This window comes from Sus scrofa, chromosome 18 (genome assembly GCF_054392235.1).
Source record: "Sus scrofa isolate SSC_HxYL_T2T_F1_AM1 chromosome 18, Sscrofa_HxYL_maternal_Yorkshire_Landrace_v2.0, whole genome shotgun sequence".
NCBI classification, from domain to species: Eukaryota; Metazoa; Chordata; class Mammalia; order Artiodactyla; family Suidae; genus Sus; species Sus scrofa.
The window spans coordinates 57,125,835-57,145,332 of NC_139400.1; the positions used below are offsets into that span (position 1 = coordinate 57,125,835).

Sequence of the window (19,498 nt, forward strand, 5' to 3'; positions counted from 1 at the left end):
AGCTTGCCTTAGGAGAAAAGTCAGAGAAAGTGAGAGACCACAAGCCTGGAGATCTCAAAACAGATTTGAAAGGAGGAAAAGCTATACTCTGAACGAAGTGCTTGAAAAGCAGCAGTCAGAGATGAGTGGGACATTTGAGTTATGAGTAGAGTCCAGAGGGGGTGATGGGTGACCCAGCAGAGGAAGACGGGGGACCACAGCGGGTGAGGGAAAGTGGGCTGAGGACCCTCTGCAGGGCCACCTTTTCCAAGGGGCAGGTGGCAAATTAACAAGAACAAGGGGATGACGGGGACACGAACAGGAGACACACAGGACACTTGCATTGCTTTGAGAAGGAAAGACCGGGGAAACCAGGATGAAGTATTAGGGAATTAGTGAGTGAAGCTCAGGGTCTGGAGGCCGACCCGGGCTGCACGGTGAGAAAATGTGCCTGAGATACACGGGGAAGGAAAGCTGACCTGATAAAGTGCAGCCCGGCCAGATAATGACAGGCTGAGTCCTGGTCTGGGTTAGAGGCTGAGCCTACCTCCTGGTGGAACTACCTGCCTTGGAGAAGGAAAGTGGCAGGATTTGTTTCAACCATGGAGCCCCTGTGGGGCCCCTGAGCCAGCTTGAAAGGAGGGATGTGCTCATTAGCAGAAAGAAAAGTTTCGACTCTCATGCAAGTGTTTCCTCTAGATTTGGAGCTTGGGGCTGGTGCCATGAGAATCTTGTGAGCCCTGCCGACTGCATAACATTAAGTCAGCTTTGAAAAGGACAGGGCATTCTGGTGTGTGCCCCGGGTGTCAGGGCTGCAGAGGGAAGCCAGCCTTTGCAGAAGGAGACTCCTCTTACTATAGAGAAAGCAAAACAGCAAAGCAGGAATTGGGGCGTTCATCTTGGAGCTTCAATTCACAAACCAAAGATTAATTTTGAAGGGTTTTTGAACTTTAAAAGAGAATACATTTTCAAATCTGAGGCCCTGACGTACTGCCGCACCTGAGCTACATTTAGGCTGACTGGCAATTAAGTTCCTTCAATCATCGCTGATGAACCAGGTTTAACTGCATGGCAAGAGAAGTGAGTGCATTTAGGATATAGAAAAAGAGAATGAAGTTCTGGCCTAGGGTACAGGGTGGCCTTGGAGCTGCTTGAAGTAGAGTCCCATCCTGAGCCATGTCAGAGGGCATCAAACATCGGCCCCAGGTTTGGTGATGAGTGGGTTAAGGGGACAGACTCTCCCCAGTCCCAGCCCAATTTAGCCTGTGTCCCGTTTTTGGACTGGCCACCAACTAAGCATAGCTTTTACATTTTTAAAGGTGGGGAAACAAACAAATAAAGAAGAATATACAACATAGACCATGTGTGACCCCACCCCCCAAACCTAAAATATTACGATTTGGCTCTTTACAGAAAAAAACTTGCTGACCTGAGGGAAAATACTTCCTTTAAATTCCCGCCTCAGCCCAGCCACACAGGTCCTTTCTTGGAGAAGAGCTGGGTAAAGAGCTTCACTTTCTCTCTCACTCTTCGCCCTGGGCCACAAATGGCTAACGATGGGTGAGAAGCACCCTAGGTTGGGCCCCGTCCCACATAGTGAGAGCTGGCGGGCACTACGTGGCCTCAAAGGGAGAGGTCAGCTCTCTCCCTCGCCCTGTCTAGGCCCTGCTTTGCCGGGTGAGTTTATGAGCCCGCATGCTGGACAAGGCTCTACTCAACCAGGTCGGCCCTCCCCACTGGCGAGCCTCTCAGGCCAGAGTTCTGGGGAGGTAAGAGTAGGGCAGGTACCACAGTTCGGCTTTGAGTCCAAGCTGCATTTTCCATGCACGTCTTACACATGACCCTGTGCACACCCTCGGCCCATCAACAAAGTCATCTCAGGATTCTTAGCTGGTGACTCATGGATGTCTTCACACGACTAGAATCTGGCTGGGTAGACAGGCTTCATCCTTCACTGGTTTTGTTCGTGCACATGGCTCCTGGGAGTGCTTGTAGAGGCAAGGAAATGCCTTCGGAGAGGCCTTATCTTCCTCTTAGAGATTCGCATCTTGCTATAAAGGACATAGTGATTACATAATTACATTTTTAGATGCAGACACACTTGAGCTCAAGCACCAGCCAGCTGAGTCACCTAACTGTCCTTATCAATCTTTGGCAAATTCCTTTAACCTGTGACTCAATTTTTTCATCTGTTAAATAGAGTTGATACTAGTTCTACAGTAGATAGTACTTTTGAAAGCAATTTACGGAAAGCTCAACTCAAAAATGACTAAACATAAAATAATTTATTGTCTCACATACTCGGTAGTTCAAGGGTTAGGCAGACTTCAGTGTTGGTTGATTCCCTAGCGCCGTCAAGGACCTCCATTCTTTTTATTTTTCTGCTCCCTCATCAACAGTGTCCGCGTCTTCCCGTAGCAGTAGAAATGTAGACTTCCCACCTTCCTGCTGAGGGTTTGGTTTTTTCAGTCATACCACCTTGAAGACTCTGTGGCAGGGCCAACTAAACTGAACGGGGTCAGTGTGAAGGCAGAAAGGGGTGGACTGTAGTGGTCTCTGTCAGTGCCTCATCCATGTTCCCTCACCATTATTGTATTGGGGCATAGTGGTTTGACATTCAACTGCCAGGTGCTTCTTTTCCTGAGAGCTTTGTCCAGCTCCTAGAGCTCAGAACAGGATAGAAGAGACAGGGTATGACACATCCGTCCACCCAGCCCCTCAAGAGGGACAACATGGAAGCAGTCTATTCTAGCCACCACAGTCCCCCAGGCAGGTTTCACACCACTCACACACTCTGCTAGCTGACTCAGTATTGTGCCCTGTTTGGGCTGCCTTCTGTCTCTGTCTTATTTCCACATTTCCTGTCCCTTCCAATCCCTGTTTCTGAACCTGGTTTTCCAGAAACCTACCTAAGATGGTCACCTTCAAAGCTGCTAGGAAACAACTCATTATTATTATTTTTTGATGTTACATTTTGTTTATTTTATTTATTTTATTTTGTGTGTAAACAGAATGTTATTATTATTTTTATTTTTAATAGTTATTTCCCTGGTACAATTTTTTTTCTACTGTACAGCATGGTGACCCATTCTATTTTCACACATCATCATGCTCCATCATAAGTGACTAGACATAGTTCCCAGTGCTACACAGCAGGATCTCATTGCTAATCCATTCCAAAGGCAATAGTTAGTATCTAATAACCCCAAGCTACCCAAACACCCCACTCCCTCCCCCTCCCACCACCACAGGTATATTCTGCAAGTCAATGATTTTCTTTTCTGTGGAAAGGTTCATTTGTGCCTTATATTAGATTCCAGATATAAGTGATATCATATGGTATTTGTCTTTCTCTTTCTGACTTACTTCACTCAGTATGAGAGTCTCTAGTTCCATCCATGTGGCTGCAAGTGGCATTATTTCATTGTTTTATGGCTGAGTAGCATTCCATTGTGTATATGTACTGCATCTTCCTAATTCAATTGTCTATCAATGGACATTTGGGTTGTTTCCATGTCTTGGCTATTGTGAATAGAGCTGCAATGAATATGTGGGTGCATGTGTCTTTTTTAAGGAAAGTTTTGTCCAGATATATGTCCAAGAGTGGGATTGCTGGGTCATATGGTACAGCTCATTACTTTAAAAACCTATAGCCCAGAAGAAAGAAATAAGCATTTATCCTGCCTATCCTCTATAAGATGAAATTACCTTAACAAAAATTTGACAAGAAGTCTTTTTATAGAAGTCTTCCATCTAATAGATGGAGAAATGATCAAACTAAATATCATCATTTGCAGCCAGTAAAGAATTATTGAATCTAAGCAATGATCATCAGTGGCTTTAAACTTCAAAACAGAAAGACAACCGGACATCCTGACATAGCTTCTGTTGGAAGCACACACCACCACCTATGGCATAGTTTGTCCCCCCCAAATTCAGTGCTGAATCTGATCAAGCCTCTAGACCTATTATCAGTTTACAGGAAATGCAAAGAATAAAGCATATATTAAAATCCACTCCAGGGAGGCAACCAGCAAAATCCAAACTGTGAGACCTCTCCAGGACAAACCAAGCAAGTCCTTCACAAAAAAAAAAAAAAAAATTGCAAGAAAAAACAAGAAATAGAGAGGGGAATCAGACTTAAGAGACACATTAACCAGCTGGAAAGATGAAACTTTTTTGGATTATTTATGAGGGCAAAGGAAAGAGAGGGAGTGGCAAGAAATGGGGAGGGAAGAACAGAGAGATGAGATCTTTGTCCTCTTTGTAAGTAACTTGTCCTTTAAAGAAAAGGCTGTGTTTATTCAATGAGACTTACCTACTAAATAACTAGTTGTCATAGCAGAACGGCTTCTTCCCCTTAGAGTAGGAAAACGAGATAAGAAGTGGAGTCAGAGAGGGCTTTGCAAATGAGAATGCAAACTTAAAGAGCATTTGGCACTCTAATTTTAAAGTGTATTTAAAATCCAACCTAGAAACCCTGCAGTCTGCAAGCTCTTGCAGGGAAAGGAGGGTTTCTAAACCATTTATTATTAAACCCTTCTTGTCTTTGCCCTCTCCTCTGCTTTTCTTCTTGTTTCCTTCTCACAAAGAAGAGAAAATTTCTCCCTTTTCCTGTGAGCTAAGCATCCATTCACCTCTGAGGAAATGACACCTGTGCCCCAACAAGCCTCATGGAGCTGAGATGCAAGGACTTCTCCTGACATCAGAGAGCATGAATGGAAAAGGTTTCTGTGTGCTTATTTAAGGGGCGGGTTTTCTGAGTTGCTGGCTTGCTTTTGAAGGCAAAAAAGGAGACTATATTAGCATAAATACGTGCTTCAGCATTTCCCCACTTATTCTACCTGCGCAGGTGCACAGTCCTTTAATCACAACTGTCAAGAAAGAAAGCCTTGTAATTTCCATCATTTAAAAAGAGAGAAAGATGAAGTAAAGATAAGAGGTGAGGAAGAAAGTATGAGAAAGAGACACACATCCTGAAAGATATGGAGCTGGGGAGAAAGTGGGTCAGGGACTGAGAGGAGGAAAAGAAAGAACATACGGTTTTAAATTTTTCTCTGAGATTTTTTGTGAATAAGAGACAACTTGTTGAATAGAGAAAGATGGTTTTTAAAAATTTATCTTACAGATACAGTCAGAAGCTAAAGGCCTTTCAAGATGCTCAAAAAATAAAGGAAGAATATTCAAGACTGCAATTCAGTTGCGAGTTATGTACATGCGTCCCCCCTCACCGTCTGAGGGAGGGAGATGCTGCAGAGGATGCTGGCTCTTTGGCTGAGCACATAAGGTGATGTATCTTAGAGAAGCTCAGCTGCCTTACTAAGAAATGAGATAGAAGGAAAGAAAGATCTAGAGCAGCATAGGAAGATGTGGAGAAGGCATGGGAAAGGAAGCATGAAGAGAAGGCAGACACACACACACACACATCACCCGTACACACATAGAGACAAAGAGAAAGGAACAGAAACCTCTAGGCAGAGCTGGGTGAGAGTATTCAAAAACAGGTGCCTTTCGTTTGCAGAAGCAAAGTACGAAAACGCAAAGAGAGGGACCATTCCTCCAGCTTAACCTCCAGCTAGGAAAATGTGCCCAAACTTTCTCTTGTCTCATCATTCATAGGCTAGAACATATTTTATCAGGGAGCCATCCAGTGAGAAATCCGACCTCTTAGTGAAAAAGTAACCACAATTTTCTGCTATGCTCCCCCAAACCCTTGAGGCAGCTGAGCCACAACTGTTTGGGTTGTCACAAGTTGTAAGCTTATTTCATGAATTCTCAACATCAATAATAAACTATAAGATCACAATTTAGCCAATGAATCATTAGTGGGTTAGGCAGCTGCCATAACAAATTCAGCTCCATTCTAAACTCACTTCCCTGGGAACTCTGTCTAGTCACTTACGATGGAGCATGATAATGTGAGAAAAAAGAATGTATACATGTATGTGTAGCTGCATCACCATGTTGTACAGTAGAAAATTGACAGAACACTGTAAACCAGACAGAGTGGAAAAAAAATACAAATCGTTATATAAAAATTAAACTCACTTCCTGTAGTTTGATAGAGAGGGGCTGCCACTTGACTCACTGAACACTTGAGTTATCAGAACTATGCTATCTGATACCTACGAGACATCTCCATTTTTTAAAAAAATCAATGTACAGAAAAGCTAAAGCGCTGCATTATTTCACCCAGTTGTTGTTTACATGACTGTCAGGAGAGGTAAGCTTTGCTATGGCCCAACTGCCTGAATCAAGACGCCAAATCTTATCTGATCGCCAGCATGCCCACTAAAATGGCCATAATTCTCCTCGTGATAATGTACAGTACGAAATCAAAAGGAATGAGGGTATTTTTAAAGTCCTTATGACTGATGTCTATATCATCAAATAATCTGCTTGGAAATATCATCCCGAGTGGTTCTCCCAGGATGAAGAAGGAATCATGCTACAAATGTGAGAACGCAGAGAAAACAAGTACAACAAGCACAACAAATCACTACCATAGTGAACTGTATTAGAAAAAAAATACAAATCCAGTAGAAAAGTCTCTCTAGCAGGCATGGGCCCGAATACTGCATATGCACGTGTTTATTTCACTTGTTTCTGGTCAACTTCCAAAAACTATGTCAAGGAGTTTATAATAAGAATCATACATATAAACACCTGTGTAGAAAAGGAGAGAAATTAATAAACGTATAAGCAATCACTAAACCACCTGTTAAGCATTAATTACGGCACTAGAAGCGAAGGCAAAAGAGAATAAGATGCTTTACAAATGGCTCACTTCCTAATTTTAAAAAAGCACCAAAAAATAAATAAATAAAATAAATCTTTACAGAAATAAGTTCTTTGGGAGAGGAGAACATTTTCCTTTCATAAAATTCCAAAAGATAATTTACCGCATAGATCCTCACCCAAAGGCCATGACACAATATAGTATCTTCAACATCCTTCTTATTGGATCCACCGTCTGGGAGACTTTTTCTGTAAGAATAGTCACTACTACTTGGGCCTGAAGGAAATCATTGAAATATTTATAACCTCCAAACTTCAGTTTGGGCAATTATGGCAAACATTCTTTTTGCAACAACGTGAAACTCTTACAACTTTAAAAAAAAAAAAAAGGACAGACTGAACTCTTTGCAGAGCAGATACTGACTCACAGACTTTGAAAAACTTAAGGTTTCCAAAGGAGACAGTTCAGGGGGTGGGGGGGGTGTGCTGGGGGTGTGGGATGGAAATCCTATAAAATTGGATTGTGGTGATCATTGTACAACTATAAATGTAATAAATTCATTGAGTAATTTAAAAAAAAACTTTTAAAAAAGAACTGAGTTCTGTCCCACTATGCAGCTTTTCCTCCCTCTGCATAGTGGGCTCTCAGTAAGTGGTGACAGAGTGACAGGGCTCACAAATTCTGGCAGTGGGGGGGGGAGTAGGGTGGTGAGACAAACAGAAGCACCACCAAGAATCTAGACATTGCAAATACTATAATCCATCCCTGTAAAGTAAAAAAAAAAAAAAAAATCAGCCCAACTTACTTAGAGCAGCTTCCCCAAATCCTAGAAAATCAGTATTAGCCAAAGTGTCGAATCGAAGTGTTGGAACTGATTTTTAGGAGAAAGGGAGCAATTTTTTCATTATCTTTTGTCATCGAGGTTCATTTGGTAGATTATGAACACCTTTCATCTCTACCAGTTCTCTGTTCAGACACTGTTTAATTGGGTTAATAGACACATGTCAGGTTTTGATAGTCTTTTAATTCACCTACACAGACAGGGACAGCTGGAATTCAATTTGAGAAAGGATGATACCGTTGTTTGAAAAACCTTTCCCTTTATTCTCCCTGAAACACATTTTTGCCATCTTGCAACCATTTTCCAAATTGAATGAATCCGTCTCTTTGTGTTAGCGGATAACTTAAGAATAGGCAGAGGCCAGCAGTCATTAGCAATTTATTGTCCTTCCTGATAAATGGGAACCTGGGCTGCCCAGAACATTAAGTTACAAGAGCAGCAGAGACCTCTGATGTCACCGCAGCCTCCGCTTCCCGAGGGCGTCCGCCAGCTGAGGGCCTTCCTTTCACTCCTTCGACCTGCAGACGTTCACAATGACAGGCTTTCCACAGACAGCTCTGCTAAGCCACCAAGTCACAACATGGTTTAGCCTTAAATCATCCAAATAAAAACCAAGGAAGGAAAAATAGCTATGAAAACCAGTAAAACAAAACAACAACAACAACAAAACACGAGAGGAACCACTTTCTCACATACATAAAATGCCTTCACATGTACCAGAAAGGAACTTGTCACAAATATACAGGAATAGACCCTGACTTATGAGTCAGCATCTTCCCGGGACATTCTTCTCCCTCCAGCTTCATCTTACAGGTGCTCCCTCCTCACTGGTCCCTGTGCTCCAAACACACTGGCCTGCCTTCTCCTTCTCCCGTTTTCCAACCTCACTCTCTGCCCAGGGCTTCTGTGCTCTCCATTCCAGGGCAGAGCTCCACACAGGAGCTCCTTCTCATCATTCCCGTCTCAGAGAAAATCCCATTCTTCAGAAAACCTATCGCCATCCCTTCTCTCAGGTGCAGGTGGGGTTGGCTCTCCTGAGGACTGTGAGGCAAGGCAAAGCTCCAGGCCTCTCTCTTGGCCTTGAATGGCTCTCTTCTCCCGTCTTTGCATGGTCTGCCCTCCGGGTGTGTGTCTGAAAAACTACCCTTTTTACAACACTAGTCATAATAGAGTAGGGGCTGCCCTTACGGCCCCCTCTTCATTACATCTGTATAGACCCTATTTCCAAACAAGTCCCATTCTGAGATACTGAGGATTAGGATTTCAACATACAAATTTTAAGGGAACACGATTCATCCCGAAATTCCAGATCTTAGGTACCTAAAAGTCAGGAATGCACCCCATTCGTTGTTGTAGTCTTAGTACTTAGCATAATTCAGGGCTTAACATGTACTGAATTAATTAATGAGGCTCTTGCTGAGGGCTAGTCATCTGTTCATTTAGGAACTTTGGTTTTGATCTCAACTGCGTTTTTTTTTAAACTGAGAATTAGGCCTCTGATAAAAGTTCAAAATTTTCTGAATGTGAAATTTACATACAATCTTATTGTAAGAAACATTGATTATTCTGGCAAAGCTGGGAAAATCTAGTTATAAAGACAGAGGACAAAATTTAGAATTCACAAGAGAAGTTGAATAAGGATCTTAACTAAAACACCTGACCTCTCCAAAGCAATTTTCTCATATAGTCTCCCACCAAGTCCGCACATCTTTCATTCATTTATCAAATCATGATCAAATGCCTCTTATTTCCTGGATGTGGCATTAAACACCAAGAGTAAAATTCTGAACAAAACTCTGTTCCTGCTGTCAAGGTGGTTAAGTCAGGGAAGGAGTTCAGCCAGTCAACAAGTCCCGTGCACAGCCAATGTCAGGCCTGGCCTGTCATCGCCAGGACAGGTGTCAGTATCCTATAAAGAGAGATTAAGACACATTATATGTTCTTCTGATGACAAGCATACAGTTCCTGGATTGTCCATCCTTTCTACAAATAAGTAAACCATTTGGTGTAACCGAGCTAGTGCCTGCAGTGCTCCCAGGCACACAAGCCTCTCTAGGTCCTTCATTGCTTGTTTTTAGGGAATAAATCTCAGCCTCCATGACCTTCCCTGAGTTTCAAAGGGCCGGTTCAAACCGTTACTAATCAGAGAAAGGAGGAGATGCAGGGATCAGCCAGAGAGGAGCGATCAAGAAACAATAGTGCAGCTTGGGGGCAGGGTCTTGGTGCCTCCTCAGGGAATACAGATAAAGGTATCTTTGAGTTCTCCTGTAGAGGCAAACCCCCCAATATATGGAAGATGTTAATAAAACAGTCTTTACTCTGGAAAGAAGACCACCGGACCACTGAACACCAGCTTTGAAAACAATTAAAGCTCGCCTCTACCCCGACCGATCCTTACCTGTGAAACTGACGGCATTAATAGCCTGAACCCATCCAGAACCCAGACTGGGACTTGAACCAAGGTGCCAGGACTCTGATTGGGTCCCAGCCTAAACCCAGGTTGGGACTTGAACCCACATTTTAAATTAGAATCACTCATCCAATGTCTGAACTCACTGAGGTTCAGGTTCTTTACGCCTCCACGCAGAAGGAATTCAGCAAGAGACAAAGTGATCGGCAAGAAATAGATTTCTTAGGCTAGGACGCTTGTGAGTGATGCAAGCTCTGCCCCAGGATCTGGTGGGCTAGTTTTATCATCCAAGGGGAGTCGGGGGTTGGAAGAGACCGCCTCTTCCTTTCTGGGAATAGTAGCTCCTCCTTGGTATTCGGTAAGATGTGTATTCAAATCAGCAGAAAGGCAGAACTCAAACTCCTGCCCTTGGTTTGAACATAAATGCAGACCTCACCCCATCCCCCACCTGAGGCACCGCCACTAGTCAAGCCAGCCTGCCTGGTTCTGATGACTTTCTTGAGCAATTATTAACTCACAGTGGTCTCCCCAAGTCCCCCAGGCTCCCCTCTTTATCTACGGTCCCTTACTGGGACTTTGACAACGACCTGTGCCTACTCATCCCTATCATCGGCAGCCCTATTCACTCCCAAAACTATAAAACCACCTCCAAGCTCTCCTAAGAGGGGTGGGGGCACAGTCTTTAAGTCATTAGCCTGCTGTGACCCTCCTTTGCCTGGCAAAGCAATAAAGCTATTTTTTCCTCTTTCACCCAAAACTCTGTCTCCGCATTTCTATTCAGCACCAGTGAGCAGAGGCTGAGTTCCCGCAACACTAGGGGAAAAAGAGTGATTCCCTGCACACAACATGGATATTATGTTACAGGAGTAAAACTCAGCTCTTAACTCTGCACCTTTAGTTCTCTCCACACCGTATGCCAGGGCCAATCAGAAGCGGGGAGGGGAGTACCCGTCGTGGCGCAGTGGTTAACGAATCCGACTAGGAACTATGAGGTTGCAGGTTCGATCCCTGCCTTTGCTCAGTGGGTTAACGATCTGGCGTTGCCATGAGCTGTGGTGTAGGTTGCAGACGCGGCTCGGATCCCGCGTTGCTGTGGCTCTGGTGTAGGCCGGCGGCTACAGCTCCGATTCGACCCCTAGCCTGGGAACCTCCATATTCCGCAGGAGCGGCCCAAAGAAATAGCAAAAAGACAAAAAAAAAAAAAAAAAAAAAGGAAGCGGGGAGGGAGAGCCTTCACCTACTACAACAGCAGTGCAGGTCCTGCCACACACTGAGAACTCACCAGTGGTTCCATGTGACAACAAAAAGTCTTACCCATCTGGAAAAGAAACTTCTTTCAGGAGCAATGGAAAACTATGATACAATAACTTCTCCGTAAGGTTTTATCCAGAAACTTACCTAGAACACTACCCATAAGTTGGATGTAAGTTTTCTTTAAAAGCTAAAACGGATGACAAAAAGTCAATGAACTTTTTCATGGGATTTTTTCACATGACTTAGTGCATAGCACAGCCCCACAGGTTCCCCTCAAAACTAAGTCATTCATTTCACACACCACTCTAGCAAACTCTGTTAACATTTAAGTTACATTTTTTTTAGATACACGCACCCCTATATTCACAGCAGCACTATTCGCAATATCCAAGAAAAGGAAACAACCTAAATGTCCATCGCCAGAGGAATGGATTAAGCAGATGTGGTATATACACACAATGGAATCTTACACAGCCATGAAAAAGACAAATCAATGCCATTTGCAGCAACATGGATGGATCTAGAGACTCTCATACTAAGTAAAGCAAGCCAGAAAGAAAAAGACAATTATCACTTATTTGTGGAATCTAAAATATGGAACAGATGATCCTATCTAAAAATAAAAAACAAGCAAAAAAAACCAGAAACAGATTATGCCCAAGAAGAGCAAACTTGGGGTTCCCGGGTGGAAAGGGTAGGGAGAGGGATGGATGGGCATCTTTGGGGTTTTAAGGATGCAAACTGTTATATTTGGGATGGATGAGCAATGGAATCCCAGGGAAATGAGCAAGATTGGGTCACTGTTGTACAACAGAACTTGATGAAACATTGCCAATCAACTATACTTTAATAAAAATAAGTAAATTAATTTTTAAAACTAAGTTACATCTTTTAACCCCATCTTAGAGGGTCAAGAGAAAATGTGCTGTAAGAAAAAGGTAATTTCAGAATACTTTTTTGTTTACATTCTGAGTTTTCCTTTCAATTGCAAAGAAGGCAGAGCCCTCAGCAAACCCTGAAATCCTCTTTCCTCTCCCATCACCTTCTCATACATACCAGAAATGCCTCCATAATTCTCTTTCTTCAAAACTCTCATTAAAAAAAAAAAAAGGAAAACCACTCCCTGTATCCATAGATGTGAAAGACATCAAAAGATGAAAGATAAGCTATGCTTTTGAAATCCACAAATATTTGTAGAGTACCCACTATGTTGACAGGGCTCGCTGGTGCTCTGAGGATTGCAAAAAGAAATAAAACCTGGGGAGTTCCCGTCGTGGCGCAGTGGTTAACAAATCCGACTAGGAACCATGAGGTTGCGGGTTCGGTCCCTGCCCTTGCTCAGTGGGTTAACGATCTGGCGTTGCTGTGAGTTGTGGTGTATGCTGCAGACGCAGCTCGGATCCCGCATTGCTGTGGCTCTGGCGTAGGCCGGTGGCTACAGCTCCGATTCAACCCCTAGCCTGGGAACCTCCATATGCCGCGGGAGCGGCCCAAGAAATAACAACAACAACAACAAAAGACAAAAGACAAAAGACAAAAAAAAAAAAAGAAATAAAACCTGGAATCTGCCCTCAAGATTCTGTCATCCAGCAGAGACTAAATGTGCACACACAAGCACAGTGCATGTCAGGGATGTGCAAAACCAAAGCGAGGGATGAGTCACGCCTAGAGACATTCTGAGTCTTCTAAATAACTTTTCAGTTCAGCAGGAAACTGCCTGTCACCAAATGATGAGAACAATGGAATTTACATTTGTTCCCATGAATGCAAGGGATTTCACTCAATAAAATACACGTCAAGCAAGAGAGGGGTCCACCAAAATGGTGAGGAGTCATCACCAACTCCTCCCGACAAACTGTCCCTTAACTGCCCGTAGCTGAGGCGCATCCACCAGCTGCAGACAGCACAGTGAGTGACCCTGCCATCAGAGACCATGCATGGCATCCACGAGACACCTCAAGCAAGGGAAGCCTCTCCTCAGCTTCTGGCAGCAAAAGAATGATGGGCCTTGGGAGGAGGGTGAGTGGGGAGAAGGGGGGCAATGGCAAATCGCTAGGAGAACTGGTAGTATCCTGACCCCAAGTTGCACGGATGTGACCACACTGCAGAAAACCCTGAGTTTCCAGAATGCATGTGGCTAGTGCTCCCTCTGTGTCTGAAGTGGCCGATGTTGTAGGTGAGAGTCAGACCTCAGAACTGGGAGATCAGAGAAGAAGGTTCGAGACAATTTTGGCCAACTAACCTTTCTCAATTATTGAACAAATGTTATATCAGAAGCAGACGCCCTGCCAGGCCCTGGGTGTACATTTAAGTAAAGACTATGGAAGCGTATCCCGCTGGATGTGGCTGCACAACAAACGCCCCACGTCAGCAGCCTAGAAGGCGGCATTATTGTATTTCATGGGCTCAGCAAGGCTCCCGCTGTGGCTGCAATGAGAGCGCAGCGGGGGCTGGCCGGTGAGGCGGGAGCTCCTCCGAGATGATGGACAGACGGCGGGCTCCCCCCCAGCATGTGTTCCCGCCGAGTGGGACCTGTTACTCAGCAGCTCCCCGGCTCGGGGAGGGGAGAAGCAGAGCATTCGTGGCCGTGTTCAATCCACCGCAGCAGGCCTCTCTGAGGGGGCAGGATTTATACTGAATCCCAACCAGGAGAGGCAGCCAGCCGTGAAGACACCAGGGAGAGCGAATTCGGTGGAAGGCTTATCCGCGTTTCTGCGCCGGCGTCTGGTCTGCGCATGTGCAGCTACTGCCCACGAGGCACATTTTACTCGCCTGTCACCCCAGGGAGGGCTACGGGGTGGAAGCAGCTTTGGGCAGGAAGGAGCTCTTTGTGGGAAAGCGCTCTCTGCAGGACACCCCTTTGGTCTTGTCGCTATAACTGTAACCCAGGCGCACGTGTGCGCACACACACACACACACACACACACACAGCGTACTCTACTCACCCTCAGCTCTTAGCACACTCTTCAGATCCTTCGATTACACAATATCTTGCCTAACCTGACGGCTCTTCCTGCAGATCAAAGTAGTAGAAATGAAGCATAAATGACCAACAGAGGACCGGTCTCTTCCCCAGCTTCCCCTTCAGGAAGCTCATGAACAAACTGTGAATGAGACAGCATCTAAAGAAAAATCACAAGTCCACAAGCCTGCACGTGAGCCTGGACACAGAGAGGGTCGGCGATGACTCTGACCCCCTATAGCTCAACGATCAAGTGAGATCACTGCCCTTGTTCCCTTTAAAAACTTCCACAGCCGAGCGGCAACTTCAGAGGTGGTTTCTGGGGCACAGAGACTCCACCGTCTCCCCAGATGGCCAGCATTCTGATTAAAAGCAACTTTCCTTTCTACCAACATCTCCCCCCTCCCCTCCCCCTCTCCCCCTCTCCCCTGATTTCCAAGTGGCCAGCAGCCAGACCTGATGCAGTAACACTAGACTACCTCGCACTTCCCGGAGTGCTGTCTAATCAGAAAGAGCACCCCTGGGTCACAGAGGATACACGTCTTACCGCGGCTCAGTCTGCCAGGTTGCGCTCACACAGCCACAAGGGGTGGTGTACAAGGTGTACAAGGGGTGTACAAGGGGTGTACACCCCTTGGTGTGGTGTACAAGGGGTCCTATAGCTCCGCATTCCTTCCCATGTTTAACATAATCCAACTTTCTAGTTATTGCCCCTCTGATACACGGTAAAGCAGTATTTCATTCTACCTTCCCTCGCATTTCCCTAAACACGACGTTTGAGCATCTCCTTGTAAGCATCTCAGCCATTAGCAGTTCATCTCCTGTGAAGTGCATGTGTATTACCTTTGCCCGTTTTTCCTTTGAGGTTACTGCCTTTGCTTGTCAATTGATGAAACTGCGAATATCGTCTCCAAATCTGTCCTTTGTTAACACTGGCCATAGTTTCCTCCTTAGAAATCCTTATTTTTAAAAATATAATCAGACCTATGGGAATTTTGCTTTATGAATTACCTCCTGGGGGTTTGAGACGTCCTTCTCCCATCCTTAGGTTATAAAAACATAATCTGTATTCTCTTCACAGTTTTACCTTAATGTGAAGTCAGAGAAACACGGAGTCCAAACGTGTCAGGAGAGATCTGGTTGGTGTTGTTTTTTTTCCGAATAGTAAGCCAAGCTTCCTAACATGATTTATTAAACAATTGATTTTTTCTCTATTGACTTTGTTGTCCATAATTCTTTTATTATTTTTCTACTGTCTGTTCTGTCTGTGGTTATTTTCCCTGGAACATTCCAGACCTCAACTTTACTTTCTGTTTTCTTTGATCGAAGTTGCCATATCCATTCACTCACTAATTCTTTCAAAGAAACAGCTTTTGATTTTGATAATCTTCTCTATTTTTTTTTTTCTTTTTAGGGCTGCACCCATGACATATGAAAGTTTCCAAGCTAGGAACTGAATCAGAACTATAGTTGCCAGCCTATGCCACAGCCGCATCTGCAACCTACACCACAGCTCACAGCAACACAGAATCCTTAACCCAATGAGCGGAGCCAGGGATCAAACCTGTGTCTTCATGGATACTAGTTGGGTTCATTACCAGTGAGCCACTATGGGAACTCCTCTATTTTTATTTTTGTTACTATTTTCTTGTTCATCATTTTTTACCCTTGTTTTCTTTTTTGGTTTGGGGGTTTCATTCTTTTCAAAAAATTCTTGAATTTTCAGCTTAGATTAGCTTAATGTTTTTCTTACTGATAAAAATGTTTAGAACTATAGATTACTCTGTAAGGATTCCTTTAGTCATGTTCTACAAAAGCTAGCATGCAATATTTTTATTGTCTTTCAGTTCAAACTATTCTGTCATTTTTCTTATAATTCCTTTTTAACCCAAGGCTTATTTGGGGATAGGTTCTTTAGTTTCCAGATAAAGGAAATATTTTTAGCCATATCTGTCTGATTAGTTTCTATTCTTGTTGCATTGCAATCAACAAAAATAGACTGCACAATGTTGATTCTTTGACTTTTATCAAGTCTATTATACTCTCAAATTTGAAAATTATTTTTATGAATTCAAACTTTTAACTTTTTGCTAAGATACACTCTTTTCTAATTTGTGAGTGTTTTCATTTCTGATGGTTGTTAGAACAAATTACCAAAAACTTGGTGGTTTAACGTGGTAACTTATTATCTCACAGTTTAGGAGGCTAGAAGTCTGAAATCAATTTCATTGACTCAAAATCAAGGTTCTTAAGATGGTCCCTGCCTCCTTCAGCTTCTGGGGGCTGCTGGCATTCCTTGGCTTATGGCCATACTCTTCCAATTTCTGCCTCCTGGTCACACTGCCTTCTCCCCTTCTCTCTGCATCAATTCCCCCTTTACCTCTCTCTTATAAGAGCACCCTTATGATTGCACCTAGGGCTCACCTGATAATCCAGAACAGTAATCCCTTCTGAAAAATCCTTGACCACATCTGCAAAAATCTTTTTTTTTTTTTTTTCCTATACAAGGTAAAATTCACAGGTTCCAGGCATTAGGATGTGAATATCTTCATGGTACAATTTTCACCCCACCACCGTGAGTTTAACCCAACTGTACTGATTTTAATCACCATCCTACTATTCCTCCTTTCTAGCATCATAGTTTCCGTTTATTCCACTTTCCTGAATGTGCTGTCCTCATATTTTCCATTTGCTATACCTGCTTGCCTTTGGTGGATCATCAACCTTTAGTCTGCTGATGTAATGTTTACAAGTCCTGTTTACATTCTTAGGGTGGTTGCTCTTGGCCCTTTTACCACTCGGGTTAGTAACTAAGAATTCATAACCTCAGAAAAAGTTTGCTCCAAAGCACAGTTTCAGCCTGAAACTCCGGAAGTACTGCCTTTCCCTCCCTCCCTTAGAATCGGAAATAAGTCCCGTTTGCTGCGGTCTGCTGCGGGGCAGGCACTGTGCCAGTTCTTTAAACGTGTCATCTCCTTTGTCCTTATAAAAACCCTGTGCACTGGATGTTAGTGTCCCACTTTGTCAAATTAGGAAATTGAGGCCTAAAGATCTTGCTCAAGATCACAGACCTAGTAAGTGACAGCACTGAGTCTATGGCAACTTCGCAACCTGTAGTGATAATACGAGGTGGAATTGCCTACAAAGTCATGTTGCTGCCTTCATGGACAACAAGACCTGCTGCTTACTTCGTGGACAAATGCAAATGGTTTGCAAATGAAAACAGACACCGTGTTCCAAGATGCCTGAAACGATCTGCTTGATTTTTCTCCTGCACATTCCAGTGGAGAGACTAAGGTTTTTGGAGTCAAAAACCTCAGGTCAGTCTCAGCTTTGCCACCTCCTGGAGAGTCTCATAAACCATCTAAGCCTCATTTTCTTATTTTTAAAATGAGGGAAATGATAGTCTCTACCTTACAGAGTTCTCGTGAAGCACTTTTATGGACATGTTTTGAAATGTTATGTATCCATTTCAATTTTATCTGTTTTTGTTTTTTGTCTTTTTTTTTTTTTTTTTTTTTTGCCTTTTCTGGGGCCGCTCCCGAGGCATATGGAGGTTCCCAGGCCAGGGGTCCAATCGGAGCTGTAGCCACCGGCCTACACCAGAGCCACAGCAACTCGGGATCCGAGCCGAGTCTGTGACCTACACCACAGCTCACGGCAACGCCGGATCATTAACCCACTGAGCAAGGCCAGGGACCGAACCTGAAACCTCATGGTTCCTAGTTGGATTCGTTAACCGCTGCGCCACGACAGGAACTCCAATTTTATCTGTTTATTAAATAAAATGAACCATCAAAAATACACATGGAAATCCTTGATATATTGGAAATATTTTTGGACTGGCAGTCAGGAAAACATGGGTTCTAATTTCATTTATTCATCAGTCAAATGAGGAAACTCAAATAGATTCCTAAGGCCCTTCCAAGACTAACCCTCTGAGTCTACCCACATGGACTATAGACCTGAAGCTGATACTGCAGTTTTTGTTTTGTGTTAGTGCCAGCCAGAGAGAAAATTTATGCAGATGAATGAAAATAGTAGGTTCCGGTGTTTCCGTTGCGGCTCAGCAGTAACGAACCCCACTAGTATCCATGGGGACAAGGGCTGGATCCCTGGCCCTGCTCAGCGGGTAAAGGAGCCAGTATTGCTGTGAGCAGTGGTGCAGGTCGCAGACACGGCTCAGATCCCTCATTGCAGTAGGGTGGTGGATGCAGCTCTGATTTGACCCCATATGCTGCAGGTGCGGCCCTAAAAAAGACCAGAAAAAACCACAGTGGGTTGTATTTTTTTGTCATATTTTCTTTGACACCAGAATAATGGCCACAGTGAGATATTACATTAAACCTTGTTGTCAAGGAACTGCCTATTGATCAGAGAGGGGCTCCTGGGAAATGCAGTGAGATGATGTGAGCTGAAATATTACCATTTAGCTCAGCCAAACAAGGCAAGTGGAAACAGCCTGCTTAAGTTTTCCCTGGAGTGCTCAGCTTGTGCTTGTGTTCCTGTAGGCTACCACAAAACCCAGAATTCAAAAGCCTAAACCATAATTTTGGAACTGAGTCAAGGAGCACAGGCAATATCATAATGTAATTTTTTGGTCTAAAAATGAAAAAAAAATTACTATTTTTTTATAATACAAACAGCAATTAGAATCTTCTTGACTGGCAGGGAAAGGGGAAAAGCAGGAGGGGGTTCCCATCAGATTTAGGTGGATGCCGTCGGAAGCGAGGCTTTTTGTGATTATCACAAGGGACGGTGAAATCAACCGTTGAGAGAAACAATACTTTTGAGAGAGAAACTATTCCTTAAAGGCTTTCGGTTAAACTTGGCTTGGCATTTTTTACCAGTCACAGACCCAACACTGAAAAACAGCCCACACTCAGTATGTGCAACTCTCAAAAGGGGTCCCTCAACCAAGCAGAGATGCACCTTGGTAACCAGTGAATCAACTCACAAGAACATGAATCAAGGGCTTGGTTGCTAACAATGCCATCCTGTATGCAGAATCCGTGAATTCCCCAGCATATTTGCGATTTCCTGCGTTGGAAATTTATTTTCAATGTTCCCTTCCTTTCAACGTTCAGAACGAGTCATACTGAGCACCTGAATTAAGGCCATTTGCGAACATTCAATTTCCATCTCTCTTCTTGGTGGGGCCACAGCAGAACGTCGTAAAGAGCTCCCGATACTGCACACTGTGTCTCGAGCTACCACTTAACCCTGTTTGTGTGATACGACTAAGCAGCTGACCACTCTGTTCTTGTTGTGCCCTTTGATTACAATGATTTAATGCCCCTCGAAGGTGAGGGT

At 43.8% G+C, this 19,498-nt stretch overlaps 1 long non-coding RNA gene across 3 annotated transcripts in view; it reads right to left on the minus strand.

The window, feature by feature from the left end:
* LOC146395072 (uncharacterized) overlaps positions 1-19,498 on the minus strand; it is a 198,452-nt gene that overhangs the window by 140,902 nt on the left and 38,052 nt on the right. Inside the window, exon 1 of one of the 3 annotated variants that reach the window (XR_014834020.1) lies at positions 14,169-14,549. The exons of the other annotated variants lie outside the window; for them this stretch is intronic. This is a non-coding gene — a long non-coding RNA (uncharacterized LOC146395072). Of the gene's footprint in view, positions 1-14,168; positions 14,550-19,498 lie in introns of those variants that run through there. 3 annotated transcript variants of the gene reach the window in all.